The sequence below is a fragment of the Eretmochelys imbricata genome, chromosome 7, assembly GCF_965152235.1.
Source record: "Eretmochelys imbricata isolate rEreImb1 chromosome 7, rEreImb1.hap1, whole genome shotgun sequence".
In the NCBI taxonomy this organism is placed as follows: domain Eukaryota; kingdom Metazoa; phylum Chordata; order Testudines; family Cheloniidae; genus Eretmochelys; species Eretmochelys imbricata.
In genome coordinates, this window is record NC_135578.1 from 124,164,211 (window position 1) to 124,180,819 (window position 16,609).

The 16,609-nt window shown below is 44.3% G+C and overlaps 1 protein-coding gene across 3 annotated transcripts in view; it reads left to right on the forward strand.

Annotated features, from left to right (window-relative positions):
- LCOR (ligand dependent nuclear receptor corepressor) overlaps positions 1–16,609 on the forward strand; it is a 110,735-nt gene that overhangs the window by 17,210 nt on the left and 76,916 nt on the right. For 2 of the 3 annotated variants that reach the window (XM_077823342.1, XM_077823343.1), the window contains exon 2: positions 10,267–10,359. The exons of the other annotated variant lie outside the window; for it this stretch is intronic. The gene's annotated coding sequence lies outside the window, so the exon portion shown is untranslated. The remainder of the gene's footprint in view (positions 1–10,266; positions 10,360–16,609) is intronic. 3 annotated transcript variants of the gene reach the window in all.

Below are 16,609 nucleotides of genomic sequence, written 5' to 3' on the forward strand. Positions count from 1 at the left end.
CCTTAAAAAAATAAAATAAAGACGGAAAAGGACTTTGTTCTTTCTTCAACCCCCTGTCTGGACAGGGTATGCCCAGCTACCCTAGGCTTCAAGAAATATCTCCGTTGCAAGGAATCTTATCCCAGTGACTGACTGGACATGCTCAGTGCATCTGCTGCTTGGGAGAGCAACACATTCCATAGAAGTGTGCTTTGTGTCAGCTACTAAAGCCCAGATCCAGAAAGCATAGAGAACCGAAGCTCAAACTCCTACTTATGGAGGCAGCCTTTAAATTATTCAAGCTGCATCAAGACCCTGGTCTGTGGGAAACCTCACCACAACCCTCTACTACTAAGGGAAGTGAGCCCAAGGAGATCTCCACACGCCACTCATGTAAGGCTGCTAAGAAAAGGGTCGTGAGTCCCCACAGCAAGCCCCGATGTATAATCAGTACCGATGGCACTGAAGCTGTTTAAATCTGGTACCCCTGGCTTTTGTGGTACCATCCCAACAGAGCATGTTGGGTTGCCTAAGGAACCAGTGGGCACAGACAAAGAACCAGTAGTACCGTCTGGGAATGAGAAACATAGAAAATCTGCCCTGGGGAAGACTCCTATATTATATGGATATTGACATTGGTACAGCCTGTGGCATGCCAGGCACTGACAGACCATACTGTCAGGTCCACATCACCGACTCCTTTGGCACAGGCATCTCGGCACCGAAAACAACCGCCAGTATGGACACCTCAGCCGCTGTAGGACTTCTGTTATGCGATGGACCTCTCTGTGTCTGACACTTCGTATTTGCCTCTGCTTAGTACTAGGGCCCCGGGACCGAGTTCACCCAGACAACCTCTTGTCGTGCACCACCTTTTTCATCCTCCAAGTCAGAAAGTGAGCAAGAGGATGTGGTCTCCCATCGCTCTTCTCTACCTCCATATTGTGCCCAATTCTGCTGTGAACCACAACCATAGCATCCACGTAGTCTGGGCAGCCGTGGTAACAACCACCGGGCCCCTTCCCACCCTTACAGTGGCCATACTACGATCCCTGTCAGGCTCAGAGAACATGCCTTCCAAAGCTCTAGTATGGCCTACCAGCAGCCAAGGAGACATCCTCCTTCAGCTGCTGCTTTGAGGGCATCTGAACTCCACCTCAACAGACGAAGGAGGAACAAGAGGATGAAGTTGAGGAGGAAGTTACCTCTCAGGCTCGCTTCTCATCCTCACCAGATGAGACGGTGATGCCCCCTCTGTCATCGACGGCAGATAACTTTTAAACTATTTCAAGAACTGGCGTTGTGGTTGGCAGAGGCACTACAGATACCACTACAGGAAGTGACCAAGTCAGACCACAAGCTAGTGGACATTTTACATTCTTCTACCTTGTCCAGAGTAGCCTTCCCTATTAACGAGACACTCTTGGATGCTGCCAAAACCGTATGGCAGACCCCCGCATTGATCCCACCAACATGTAAGTGGGGTGACAAAAAATATTATGTGTTGGCGAAAGACATGGAGTGCCTCTTCTCCCATCCACCTCCCAACTTGATCATAGAGGATGCGGTCAACTCAAAGGGCTGCCAGCACCATTTCAAATCAAAACCCGTGTGACCATGATTGAAAGCAACTGGATCTTTTTGTCAGGAAAACATACTCCTCAACCACTCTTCAGTTTCGCATAAATATGATTACGAGAACTACTCAAAATTCAGCTCCCTTACTGAGCAGCTCCCAAATTTGCACAAGGAACAATTCAAGGCCATTGTCACTGAAGGCCAACGGGCGATGAAGACATCTCTCCTGTCTGCACGCGCCACCTCTGACACGGCGGCACATTCCATCTTTATTGCCGTCATAATGAGACTAGCCTCTTGGCTGAACCGATCTGGGTTTCCAAAAGAGGTTCAAACAACTACAGAGTCCCTTCCTTTTCAAGGGACAGACGCCTCCCTTCACACCTTAAAAGACTCCAGGATCCACACACCTCGGTATAAGAGAAAGTATAGCCCTCAGACGTTGTTCAAACCCTGCTCGTCGCAAATATTTCATCATAAGTCATATGAACCTCAGAGAAAGAGGTCCAGGTTTCCCAGATGGAAACAGTCTCGATCTCAATCTACTTCCTCCAAGTTACAGTTTTTGACAGGTTTGTTGAGACTGCACCCAACCCTGACACAGTGCAAGGACTGGGCCTGCCCCAGAAACACCCCAGAGCCCTGCCCCTCCATGCCAGGTGTGCTAGGTGTGCGCAGGCAGGCTCAGCAAGGCAGGATCCAAGTGTGGAGGATCCAGAGGTGGGTTGAGAGGGTTCTATGTGGGGCAGTCTGGGTGCGGACGACTCAGTGGGGGATCCAGGTGCAGGGGGGATCTGGATGCACAGGGGCTTGTTGGGGGAGTTCTGGATGCACTGCAGGGGGGTCCTGGTGAAGGTGGTTGAGGCTTAATGGGGAGGGGTCTGGGTTTGGGGGGAATAGAGCTTAGCAGGGGGTCTCAGTGTGTGGGGCTCAGTGGTGGGTCCAGATGCTGGGAGAGTGGGGCTCAGTGGGGTGGGGATCCAGGTGCAACTGGTTGGAGCTGGGTGGGGTGGGGATCCAGGTGTGAGTGGCTGATCGGGTGGTGCAGGGCAGGGGGAGTAAGGCTTATCAGCGGGTTCTGAGTGTGTGTGGGGGGGTGAGGTTCGATTGGAGGGTCTGGGTGTGAGAGGGTCTGGCTGCAGGGGGGTTGGGTGGATGGGGGAGTAGCTCCCTGTACAGGGATCCCTCCTCCTGGAGCTGAGGAGTGATGGGTGCAGGAAGTGGGGGGCAGGGGAGGTGGAGTTTGCACAACTTCCTGCAGCCGGGGGAGAAATCTGGGGATGGGTCTGACCCAGGTCTGGATGCCATGCAGGGGAAGAGGAAGTACCAGTCTCTCCAGCTCGGACTAGTAGCTGAGGCTGGCGCAGAGTAGGAGCCATTAGCTGGGTCTTCCCCAGTCCCGCTTCCTGCCCCACAGTGATTTACCTCTCTGCTTGCTGCACTGGGCACCTGAAACATACTGCTGGAGAGGATCGCATGACCACTCTTGTGGCTTCCCTTTGCTTCCCTGTCAGTCATTTTCTGTGGGGGACATAAATTCTGCACATGCGCAGTGGCACAGAATTCCCCCAGGAGTATAGCTCATGGCCAGACTGCACATGGGATGCCTCCGAGCATAGTTTGGTTCCGTTTAAAGACTTAACAGAGATGACATAAACTGCTATCGATGCCCACCAGGATTAAACAATCCTGTAATTGGTGGAAAGACCCAATAAACGTCTACACGGGAATCCCGTTTGTTCAGCCTTCCCCATCACTACTCCTGATCTTGTAGGATGGGGTGCACATCTCAACGATTTCAGAGTGCAAGGTAAATGGTCTCCATCCGAGACATGCATTCACATCAACCTGCTCAAACTCAGAGTGGTCAGAAATGCCGTGCTGACTTCTTCCCACTGATCAGAGGCACACACACACAAGTCACGATGGACAATATGCCCTGCATGTATTACAAACTGATAAGGAGGTGCCAGATCACTTGTCTTGTGCATGGAAGCACTAAAGGTCTGGAACTGATGCATTCCCACAATATCAGCAGCCTACCTACCAAGAGTGCACAACACGATAGTGAACAGTCTCCGCCGTAAATTCCCGCATGACCACAAATAGGAGATAGTCAGTGATACTCCCCGACCTGTTCAGACAATAGACCTGTTTGCCACTTACCAGAATTAGAAATGTCCATAGTACCGCTCCAGACCGGGGATTGGGCGACACTCCATGGGGGACGCTCTCTTCTCATGGGACCAGGGTTGTCTTTACACCATTCCCTCCATTCCGTCTATTGCTGAAAGTCCTGTTGGAAAAAACAAACATAATACTGATTGCTCCCACATGGCCCAGAAAGATTTAGTATCTTTACCTGTCACAGCTGAGGCTGTGTCTGCTGATGACTCTTCCAAACACTCCCTACCGCTTCTCGCAGAACAAGAGAGATCCTCTTTATCCCAACCTGCAGATACTGCTGCGCAAAGCCTGACTCCTTCATGGTTCCAGCACATGAGACATCTTGCTCTGAGGAGGTACAGGAAGGGTTATCATACAATAGAAAAGTAGCTACCCATTGTACCAACTTACAAAAGTCGACTAGATTTCAAATCTGGTGCCAACCCAAATGTGTCACCCCGGATACAGACATTCTACCAGTAAGCCTAGATGATCTGTTGACACTCCAGAAATTGAGACTCTCTATTAGCTTGCTAAAAGTTCACTTAGCAACAATTGCGACCTTCCACCAGCAGGTTGAAGGGGTACTTCATTTTCTTCCACCTGACTATGAAGAAGTTTTTCAAAGGTATAGTGAACCTCTTTCCCCAATGCAGTCTTCTTACCCAACAATGGGATCTCAACCTAGTACTAAAAGGATTGACTAGACCACCATTTGAACCCATGGCCACGTGTCCTTTAACTTAGCTCTCCATGAAGGTGGTGTTCCTGATCATCATCACCTCGGCTAGAAGGATAGAGGTGATAGCAATGCATCCCCGCCGCTCAAACTGTTCTTCCCTGACAAAGTCATGCTTAGACCATATCTGAAGTTCATCCCCAATGTAACTTCCACATTTCATGTGAACTAGTTCATCCACCTTCCAATGTTTTATCACAAACTTCATCAGGATAATAGGGAAGCCATACGCGCCACGTGAGGAGAGCCTTGGCCTTCTATTTGGACAAGACAAGTGTTTTTAAAAAAATCTCCGAGACACTTCCTCTCCATTGCAGATGGGTCAAAAGGCATTGATTTTAGCTAAGACTCTCCAAATGGGTCTGGAACTGTATCAAACTCTGTTATCAGATTCGCAATTTAACTCCCCTGTCTTCAGTACTCTCACACTTTGAGGTCGGTCGTCTCGTCCTTCACCTTCTCCAAGGGTATCCCTATATCAGAAATCTGCAGAGCAGCTACCTGGGCATCTGTACACATCTTTGCAGAGCACTATGCTATCCTAGCATAATGCTCTGCAAAAACTCTGCTGCAGACACCAGATTTGGCACCACAGTACTATCATCCATAGTAGACTTGACTCTGAAGCCCCAGCTTCCAGTGCGGGAGTAGTGCTCCGGAGTCACCTACAGCGGAGCACCCAATGGGACACTACTCGAAGTAGTAGTAGTTACCTTGTGCAGTAATTATGGTTCGTTGAGATGTGTCCTTAGGGTCATGGGGTACCCCTATCTTCTCCCCCTCTACTTTGGAGTTATCTTGTCAATAACTCTGTGGTAGAGAAGGAACTGAAGAGGGTTGGCCTATGCAATGCTGGTTAGCCTCGTGGTAAAGCACAAAGGGGAAGCAGAGCATGCACAGGCTGAATGGACACTGCTACCAAATTTCTCAGATCAGCAACAGAGGGATGCATCTACAGTTGAGCTCCCATAGGGGGGTGCATCTCGAAGAATTTTCCTTTTCACTTGGAAAGAAAGCTGCTTGAAAGAGCCACCACAAAGTAGTCTCCAGGGGCATTAGGACTGAAATTTCCTCCTCCTTCTCTATCCGAGGAGGATCAAGGGAAATACAAGAAAAAAGTCTGATGTTCAGCGCTCTTTAGTTGCTTCAACAAAAAGCACACGGGCCTTTGTACTCTGTACCTACCATCTTCCCCACTGTCATTGCTCTGAGACTTCTGGAAAAGGGAGTAAGACAAGAGGTGCCAAGTGAAATCTGCTTCCCATGAGTGGTATGAATCCAATACACTTCTTGGGAAGAAGGCTAGCTCTCTGATTCTGACCCAGATCAGAAAAAAGAGATTTAGGATAAGCATTTTCCTTCTGATCTGTCTTAGCACGATGCTTGTAAAGGCCAACATCTGTACTAGATATGCTTCTAGTCTAGAGGAACTCCCTATGAAGGAGACAAGGAAAAAGCCTGTCTGATCAAGTGAAATTACTGAGTAATAGTACCTCTCTAGTTTCAAGGTAGAACCGTACATTCCTGTAAATCTTCCCTTTTCAGAACATTATCAAGGAGGAGTGGGAGCTTCCAAACAAGGTCAAAAGACAGAGCAGGGTGGCTAAATAGTGCTACAAATGTCCACCCAATCAAAATCAGATCTGGCCTCCATTCAAAAGGTGGCTGAAGGCCTGCCTCTCTAGTTAGGGACACAGCCATTCCTGTAGAGGATCCCACAAATAGGAGGATTGAATTGGCAACAAATTTCTGGAGCTTGAGCTGTGTTCACTTGTTTTGCCAGAGCAATCCTGGCATGGGTTTACAATGTGGCTGACAGTACCTCTCAAGCAGAGAGAGCCTGTTAAACTGGGCACATCTCTCTCAAAAGATGTCCTTTGCTGCATCTGTATCTGACTCCTCCCTGGATGCCCTCAGATATTGAGCTAGGGCCAGGGGCTGCAAGGTGGTACCACGCCGACATACGGCTCCAGGACTGGAAGGCAGGCTCATAGGCCAAACTGCTTTTAGCCACTTCCACAGATTTCAAGCTGTTCAGCAATACCATGAATCAAGTTGGAGAGCACTAGTAGGAAAAATGAGACCTTTGTCAGCAAACAATATAGACCCAGCAAACAATATAGGAGAGACTACAGGCCATAGTCCAAAGCTGAGAGTCCTTCTGTACTGGCCAGTACAGAAAATCCTACAAGAAAGGACCCAGCTACACCAGAAGAAAATGGAAGAGATGTGGGGAGGAGGATGTGGCAGTGCAGGTGAATTCTCCAGTCAGACCTCAGGTTCCTCAAAGCAAACATGACTTGCAGGCAGCATGGTCTAGGGTGGAGCCCCAGTGGTAGTTTTCAGTTAGCAATGGTTTGGTCTCTTGTGACCTTGCTCAATTGGGTCTTGGAAATAGTTCACAGGGGATACCTTTTGGATCTCTTGGCATATGTCCATCCCCTGAATATCTGATCTCTCATGTCTGTGGATCCTTTGACAAGACAGGGCATGTAGCCATCTATCTTACATCTCCCTTCTTACAGACTGGCTGAGAGTACGTAGCCCAACTTGGTAGTTCCACAGATGCTTTCTACGCTTTGTTTTCATAGCACAACACAACCAGCACAGCTTACTGCCCTTTGGTTTAACAACTGCACCGAGTGTTTCTGAAATGCTGCTTGTATTAATAGCAGCTCTCAGGAGGTCATCCAGGTCTTCCCCTTCATGACAGCCATCTTTTGTGGGATCAGTGGCCTCCTGGGTTGGATGTTCTTCAGTGGGCCTGTGGTTCCATGGGGCCACTAGCAAGCTTCCTCCTATTCCTCTCCCAATACTGTTCTTTTCATCTGAGAGGGCACTTTGACTCATTCACCATCTGAATGATCCATCAGACATGAGTCAGGCTTCCCAATAAGTGAGCCAGTCAGGGGAGTTATTGCTATAGATACTGTTTTAGAGGGATTGGGTGCTCACAGAGAGTGAAGGACTGTCTATGGCAGTGGTTCTCAAACTTTTGTACTGGTGACCCCTTTCACACAGCAAGCCTCTGAGTGCAAGACCCCACCCCCTTCTAAATTAAAAACACTTTTTTTATATATTTAACACCATTATAAATGCTGGAGGCAAAGTGGGGTTTGGGGTGGAGGCTGACAGCTCCCGACCCCCATTTTGAGAACTCCTGGTCTATGGAATCTAGTCCAAACAAAAATAAACAGCATAAGCTGGCTAGAGGGCAATCTGATATGGTCTCAAGGCTCTGAACCATATCTGGATTCCCCTCATGTACTGATCATGACAGACAGCCCCTCAGTCATTCCATATTTTGATTGTTACCCCACCCTGTTCTAAGTCCACAATCCTTCAAAGAGAAACTTCCCTCCTGAGGATTTGAGTGGAGGAGAATCTGCTGTCAATCTGCTCCCTTAAAGTTCCAGGGAGAATGAATGTTATGGCTGACTGGCTCAGCAGGCAAGAAAGAACATTCAGAATGGGAATTACACCCAGAGGGTTCCATCTCCTGGTGAAGGAATTTCATCTCCCAGCAATAGATTTATGTGCCTCCCCCTGACACATAAAGCACCAGGGTTCTTTTCTTGCCAGCAGGATTACAAATCCAAGGCAACAGAGGCCCTGTTGACCAAGTGACTAAAAGGATTCCTATATGCATTTCTGGTAGCCCCATTCTGACCAAGGAGGTTGGTCGAGGAGGTTCTCCAACCTCCTTGGTGTAGCACAAAGACCTTCCATCAGCTTTCTATCCAGAAGGAATCTGCTTTTAACGCAGCCAATAATGCATAAGAATCTGGACAGACTGTGGGTGCCTGGCTCTTGAACAGTATCAAGTCAAGAGGTAGTATCCTTGCTTCTAGCTTCCAGAAATAATTCTACTAATTCAGTATATTCATGAGCTTGGCTGAGGTTTGCCCATAGCTGGCAGGACAAGGTTCTCTTCTCAGTTCTTTCCCGTCTCCCAATATCTGCATCAGTACCATAGATTCTTGACTTCAAATTGGACTCAGGCCAGTCCTGGTGATTCAGACACTCAGAGGTCAAGTAGCTGCTTTTGTCTAGCGTCCTTTGTGCCGCAGGCAAAATGTGGATTTAATCTTATCCAGATTTCCAATGTTATATTTGGAAAGCAGTCTCTTCTGCATCCTTCTGAAGTACACCAGAGTTTTCCCATGGCGCATACAGCTGGTTCTCAGTGCTTTACTGGCTCTCCATTTGAACCAGTCAGGAAAGTGTCTCTCCATACTTCCTAGCCAACTGAAGTGGCATTTTTTTAAAGCAGTCTCTTCAGCTTGAAAGATCTGAGTTGGAAGCGCTCGCTACGTGGACTCTCCAATACTGTCTCTTCCGTAAAGATAGAGGTGCTCGGAACGGACTTTGCCTTCATACCAAAGATTGTCTTGAGGTTTTATAGAGCTAAGGAAACTTTCCTTCAACAGAGCTCTCAAAATATAAATTAATCACACAGCTCAGTTCAGAAAAAAAGGATCAGTCTATCAACTGGTGCCAGAGGGCTTCTTTTCCTTTATCGTCCATTTCCAGGTGGTGAAGACATTTTATGCTTCTGAAATTCAGGTAAAAAAATGCAATTCCATCTTCGAAAATCAGCTTACTCTTTGAGCTGTGGCAACTTCATGAGCAGAAAGATCACTGCTATGAAATTCCTAGTGTCTCTGGATCTGTGAACCTCCTTATGTTTCCTTATTTTTATCTGTATCTCTGCATTATCTGAAAAACTATTTGCTTGAGGTCATGAGGCCCACAAATCCAACCCACCTTGAATGGGCAGTAAATTTGGGAAAGATATGGGATTATTAACTGGCACTCAAGTGTGTTCACTGAAATTCCTTGCTCTGCAGGAGGATTGTTAGTATTCAGTCTTAATGCTTAATCCTTAACTTTCCTCATGGACACACAATGGTTATAGATTTCCTCTGCTGTGAAAGTCTCTCAAATGGCGTGGGCTTCTCAGAGGTGGGGAGGAGCCACACCTCCCTGGCCATAGACTGACAGTTGTCTGATCTGTCTCCAGGGCTGCACAGAGCAGAGACCCTATGTTATGGATCTTTGGATCACATTACTTCAAGAAAGGAAACTTTCAGGCAAGGTGCAGAGAAATTTTCCTATTCTCCCCTGTGAATAGGTGAAGTACCTACCTTGGTTGCTGCTCAGAGCTGTTAAAGCTGGTTCTTGCTCCTTTAACAGGTGTCCTCAGAGTGCTGTATAGCTGCCATGAAACTGACCAATCTTGTTAATTTCACTCTGCTGCTAGTTAAAGCTAGGAGGCACTGCAGGACCCCTCTTCATTGACTAAAATGCTCACCCTTACAAATGCAGACTCTCTCTTCAGAATCATACTAGCTAGCAATTTAATCAGTTCTGCAGAACATGGTGGCATTTGCTGAGGAAAGCTTTTTATTTGCTGTGGGCGAGTGAATTTTTTGATCCCTGGTTTGTTACAAGTTGATGGCTTTAGTGGCTCAAAGGTCACATAAGGAAGAATTTTCACTTCCCTGCTCTCTTTTTGATGATGCCTCTGTACTTCAAAATCCTCTTGCAATGCCTGTATCCAACTAGCTGTGTACTGTCACTCCTAGGTTTCTTTTAACTTACTCCTTTCCACTCTATATCCCTATCGTTGAATGTTTCAGATTATTTTTCTCATGTATTTACACTTGTCCATACTGTTTTCCAGCTGTATCTATAACCTCTCTAGATCCATTTGTATTTTTGTCCTCACTAATGTTTGCAGCCTCTCCCCATGTAGTGTCATCTGTGAATTTAACTAACATGCTGTTTACCCTTTCTTCCAGATCCAGTTTCTGATCCTACTTCCACATTTGGGAGTATGCAAGGGACAAACACATCTCCTTGCGTAGCTTGACTGGATATCCCAAGACTAGGATGTTAGTATACCTATACAATTTTATTTGCTTTAAAATGTTGCCAGTTTATTTGCACATGGGTTGTTAAATTGTAATTGGCTACATTAGCATTGTGCAGGTTTAGAATGCTAACCATGAAGCAGCAATGAGTTTGTAGAGCTGTAATAGTATAGCCAAGATTTTCAAAACCAGTTGCCTAAAGCTAGGCTTCTAAATAAATTTGGCTAGTCTTTAAAAATACTATGGATCCTGAGCTGCTACAATGGGAGGTGCTTTAGGCACTTTTTTTGGGGGGGGGGCCGGGGGGAATCTTAGCCCTTTGTTTTGAGTAGTCAACTATAGAGTAATCCAAGATCATACAAAATCTTTGGATTGTGTTCAGGATACTTTTACAAATCATTTTTAAACATCTAAATGCATGGATATGCATGAGATTCTGGTCTGTAGAGACTTTAAATATTTCAAATTGCAAAATGTTTTATGGAAATACTGGCAGTTAGTTTTTTGCATGATTTCAGCTAGTTCTAAACTAGTTATGTATGTTAGAGTTTATTCTGCACCCCTGCAGTTCATGGCAGTATATTGTTCCATCTTTTTAAAAGAAATAGCTTGCTAATCACTGTTGCAGTAAGCTATAACTTTTGCCTTATCAAACTATAGCAGTGGCTTGTAAATTCTTCTAAACTGTGTTCTGAGTTGTAGTGATTCTTGGTACTTATTGCAAAGAAGATAACACATCTTCTGCTATGAAAGCAGTTGGTTGACAGCTGAGTCACTGGATGTGCAAATCTAAAGAAGGTCAATGTTAAGGTGTCAGAGTAGCAGCTGTGTTAGTCTGTATCCGCAAAAACAACAGGAGTCCTTGTGGCACCTTAGAGACGAACACATTTATTTGGGCATAAGCTTTTGTGGGCTACAGCCCACTTCATCGGATGCATAGAATGGAACACATAGTAAGAGGATGCACACACACACAGAGAAAGTGGAAGTTGCCATACAAACTGTAAGAGGCTAATTAATTAAGATGAGCTTTTATCAGTGGGAGAAAAAAAATTTTGCAGTGATATTCAAGATGGCCCATTTAGACAGTTGACAAGAAGGTGTGAGGATACTTAACATGGGGAAATAGATTCAATATGTGTAATGACTCAGCCACTCCCAGGCTCTATTCAAACCCAAGTTAATGGGATCTAGTTTGCCTATTAATTCAAGCTCAGCAGTTTCTCACTGGAGTCTGTTTTTGAAACTTTTCTGTTGCAAAATTGCCACCTTTAATTGCCATCCGATGAAGTGAGCTGTAGCTCACGAAAGCTCATGCTCAAATAAATTGGTTAGTCTCTAAGGTGCCACTAGCATCTAGTCACTTTTTGGAGTGTCATGTTAGTAAATGGTACATGTAACTTCTGGGTTGTTTTTTTTTCTTGTTGCTGAGGTTGCTAACAAAGATGTAATTTTTTTTATTCATTAGTAACTAGGTTTAGCCCCATCCCAAAACTTACTTTACACTTTCCACTGAACAGCCATACGTGGGTAATGAGTTGGGGTAAAATTGTGGTTAAGTTGAAGAGGGTCTGCAGCATCCATTGCACCTCCTCATGCATCAGCATTCCCCAAGGACTTGGGCTAGAAAATCATAATGACCCTGGATCTGAGTGTCTCCTGCTACATTCTTTACAGGGTGCACTTGGTGTAGGGGCACAGGGAATAGAAATACCCTTTGTGGTGTCCTTGTTGCTGTTGCCTCCTTTGTCATTGTGGAAAACTAGGATTTTGCAGACCTCCCTGCTGAACTATGCAAGGAAGACTCCTTGGGCCTTTCTGATTTTGAGTTCATTGGGGATAGACAGTCTAGCTCTTTTGTTACCAAACCCTGATAGACTAGAATACTTGGGTACTGGTTCAGAGGTATTAACTCGGGCTTTTGAAACTTTTGTTACTAGTAACAATGGTTACAAATTACTTAATAAAAGTTAGTGTAGCCTAAACTGCCCTGCATTATGCCCCTGTAGTTTACAAAGTAAAACTTTTAGCACTGAGCACAGTGAGTCAGGTGGTGCTGTGTAGGCTTGCTATACAAAATTACCTATATGGTTCTTTTACAATCCAAAATTATCTGTGCCAATATTGATTCAATAGGTGTGCAGGACACTTTATGGAGAGCTTGACACAGTCCTGTCCCGGAGAGCTTACTCTGTTAAGAATTGTATAGGGAGAAATGACCAACATATGTGTGGGTGTAAGGAAAAGAAGGCTTACATAAGTTCAGGGGCATTTGTGTGCACATCCATAGTGTTCCTATTATCATTTGTGTCTGACTATGCAAGGGGCAGCCGTGGTACTTCAGCCTCTACCACTTTTAGGTCCAGCTGCTTGAGTCTGTTTCTTCCCCCCGTGTGGTGCTGCTGACTGCCTCCCATTCTGCTATGCACATTCTAATTTGCAGTAGAACTTGTAAGGCTCCTGTAAATTGTACTGAGGGCTAGTGTACACAGTTGCTGAGGAGACAGGAAGTAGCGTTGCACCAGGTCTCAAACAAGCTTTTCTTGCATAGTACAATTCAATGGCTATAGTGCTCACTACTGGCTCAGACATACAAAGGCAGTTTCAGTGGAAGCTGAGCCTTCCTTTGCTCAATGATACCTCTTGCATAGCATTTGTAGGATACATTCTTCAAGAACCTTGTGGGAGAGGTCAGGGAAAATCTAAAATTCAGACTTCAAGCCAAAGGGTCTGTGTGAAGCAGACTTTAACAGAGGGCTTGGGCAGTGTTTGTTACTTTGTTGAGACCTTGCAAGGAAGGAGGAAAATCTTGCTGTTCAATTTTGGGCCCACTGATCCTCCGTGTTCCTTCAGTCTCCAAGGAACATCTGGGGCAAAACCAGCTCTGTTGATAAGTAGTAGTAAGCCCTCTTTTTGAGGTGCCAGCCAGTTTTTTTTTCCACTTCCGACAGCTGTGTCGGAAGGCTCAAGAGCTGTGAGCACTTGTCTTCCTAATAGTTTTACATTCCCAGATGGAGAGAGTTACTTGCTTGGCTTTGATTAAACATTCTGAGACCCTTCAGTAGCTAATCATGCTCTGCCAATGCAAGGCAAATGTGGCAAGCTAACCCTAGAAGAAACTTAGTGCTGTATAGCGGTCTTTCTGTTCTATACCATTCCTGTCCAGAGCTGCTCCCATTGCTTCCAGGGAGAGAGCTCCTACCAGACTCAAAATAGGACTACTCCAAGGGGAAAGTATGGGCTCCACCCAAGCAAAGTAGGACTGACTGGTCACTTTTCAAGGCTTCAGAAGGATAATTGTGAGGTACCCGGGGCATGTATAGTATATCTGGTGTGAACTGTTCACCCGCTTCTTCATCTCATGAAATGATAAACTTGAAGATAATTTCTTAAACTTGCAAAAGGGTACCTAGCAGGAAAAAGAGTGGAGATGCAAGTTGAGTAATGTACATTGGAAGGTATAATTTGAACTGCACAGATATGGGGTGATTCTAAATTAGCTATCAATTTATGAAAGAGACCTGGGCATAATTTTGATATATTAATAAAAACATATGCACAGTAAACACCCATGGTCAAATTAAACCGTGTATAATTATGTGTAAAGAATGGGATAGAAAATATCGAGTTTGCAAATGGGTACAACATAACTTTGAATATGGTCTTCAGTTCTGATCACCTCCTCTTAAATATAGTGATTTGCTGGCAAGTGCTTTGGCTATGCTTAGACTAAAGTATGAGGAGAGTGTGAATAAAAGTGGGACTTTTTAGTTGAGGCAAATAACTGAGAGGTACACAAAACAAACAGGAAGGTGAAAGTAAATTGGGTGCATTTTTGTTTATACTCCTAACAAAATTACATCTAGTGAAATTGAAACAGATTTCAGCTGTTAATGAGGGTTCTTTTATCCTTAAGATAATAGAATCGCTGATACAGCAGCTGATTAATAAAGAATTAAAGGAGGGTGATATAATGAAGGACAATCAACATGGGTTTATGGAAAATAGATTGTGATACAATTTTTTGAAGGGATTTTTTGGGTGAGAAAGGTAATAGTATTGATGTAATAAGCTTGGACTTCTGTACAGCATTTGACTTAGTTCCACATGATATTTTGGTTAAAAAAACTATAATGATACAAAATCAACATGGCACACATTAAATGGAATAAAAGCCAGCTAACTGGTAGTTCTCAAGCTGTAATTGTAAACAAAGAATTGTCATTGAGCAGGTGTATTTCTAGTGGGGGTCTTGCAGGGATCGATTCTTGGCCCTCTGCTATTTAGCATTTTTATCAGTGACCTGGAAGAAAAAACAATGTCATCACTGATAACATTTGCAGGTAATCCAAAAATTGGGGAAATGGTAAATAATGAGGAGGATAGCTCACTGATTCAGAGTGATCTGGATCACTTGGTAAGTTGGGTGCAAGCAAACAATACCCGCACACACTCAGTGTAGGCCCTGCTTACAGGATGGGGGACTCTATTCTGGGAAGCAGTGACTCTGAAAAAGATTGGGGATGCATGGCTAACCAGCTAAATAAGAGTTCCCAGTGTGCTAAAAGAGCTAATGTGATCCTGGGATGGATAAACAGGGAAATCCTTGAGTAGCAATAGAGAGGTTATTCTACTTGTGTGGGTGGTACTGGAATATTGTATCCAGGTCTGATGTCCGTAGTTCAAGAAGGATGTTGATAAATTGGAGAGGGTTCAGAGAAGAGCCACACAAATGATTAAAGGATTAGAAAACCTGCCTTATAGCGATAGACTTAAGGAATTCAATCTGTTTCGCTTAGCAAAGATAAGGCTAACGGGCAACTTAATTACAATCTATTATAAGTACCAACATGGATAACAAATATTTGATGATGTGCTCTTCAGTCTAGCAGACAAAGGTATGATGTCATCCAATGGAAGCTGAAGCTAAACAAATTCAGACTGGAAACAAGGTGTACATTTTTAATAGTGAGGATAACTAAAAAAGTTGATGGTGACAGGATACTTAACACAGTTAATAATAATTAATAATGAGGAAGGAATACAAGCCAAAATAGGGAAAGAATAGGTTAAAGTATATTTAGATAAGTTTACATTAGGGCTGTCAAGCGATTAATCGTGATTACTTTTTTTAATCACATGATAAAACAATAATAGAATACCATTTAAATATTTTGGATGTTTTCTGTATTTTCAAATATACTGATTTTAATTACAACACACTACACAGTGTACAGTGCTCACTTTATATTTTTTATTACAAATATTTGCACTGTAAAAAACAAAATAAATAGTATTTTTCAGTTTACCTAATACAAATACTGTAGTGCAATCTCTTTATCATGAAAGTTGAACTTACAAATGTAGAATTATTTACAAAAAAACCTGCATTCAAAAATAAAACAATATCAAACTTTAAAGCCTACAAGTCTACTCAGTCCTACTTCTTGTTCAGCCAATCGCTCAGGCAAACAAGTTTTGTTTACATTTGCGGAGATAATGCTGCCTGCTTCTTATGTACAATATTACCTGAAAGTGACAATAGGTGTTTGCATAGCACTGTTGTAGCCAGCATTGCAGGATATTTACGTGCCAGATGTGCTAAAGAGTCATATGTCCCTTCATGCTTCGACCACCATTGCAGAGGGCATACGTCCATGCCAATGACTGGTTCTGCTCGATAACGATCCAAAGCAGTGCGGTCTGACACATGCTCATTTTCATCATCTGAGTCAGATGCCACCAGCAGAAGGTTGATTTTCTTTTGTGGTGGTTTGGGTTCTGTAGTTTCTGCATCAGTGTGTTGCTCTTTTAAGACTTCTGAAAGCATGCTCCACACCTCATCCCTCTGAGATTTTTGGAAGGCACTTCAGATTTTTAAACTTTGGGTCGAGTGCTGTAGCTATCTTTAGAAATCTTATATTGGAACCTTCTTTGTGTTTTGTCAAATCTATAGTGAAAATGTTCTTAAACCAAACAACATATGCTGGGTCGTCATCACAGCCTATCATAACACAAAATGTGTATGGCAGAAGGCAGGTAAAACCATGGAGCAGGAGACATACAATTTTCCTCCAAGGAGTTCAGTCATAAATCTAATTAACACTTTTTTTTTAACAAGCATCATCAGCATGGAAGCATGTCAGCTGGAATGGTGGCTGACACGTGAAGAGGCATATGAATCCTTAGCATATCTGGCATGTAAATACCTTGCAAGGCTGGCTACAAAAGTGCCATGCAGACGGGGTGTTCTCACTTTCAGGTGACAGTG